The sequence below is a fragment of the Penaeus monodon genome, chromosome 22 (assembly GCF_015228065.2).
Source record: "Penaeus monodon isolate SGIC_2016 chromosome 22, NSTDA_Pmon_1, whole genome shotgun sequence".
Lineage (NCBI taxonomy): Eukaryota > Metazoa > Arthropoda > Malacostraca > Decapoda > Penaeidae > Penaeus > Penaeus monodon.
In genome coordinates, this window is record NC_051407.1 from 9,113,146 (window position 1) to 9,113,348 (window position 203).

Consider the following 203-nt stretch of genomic DNA (forward strand, 5'->3'; position numbering starts at 1 on the left):
TGAATAAATAAATGCCCACCGGTTTCAGTGTATTTCATTATTCCTGTTTGCAAGAATTATGAAATGTCGCATCTGATCTGCGCTTGATAATTATACCAACTACTGAATAACATGTAGAAAATGTAAATTCTCTGATCGAAGCTAAAATTCACATGCAACTTCGGATTCATATGGGAATAATATAAGTGAAATAATTCACGTCA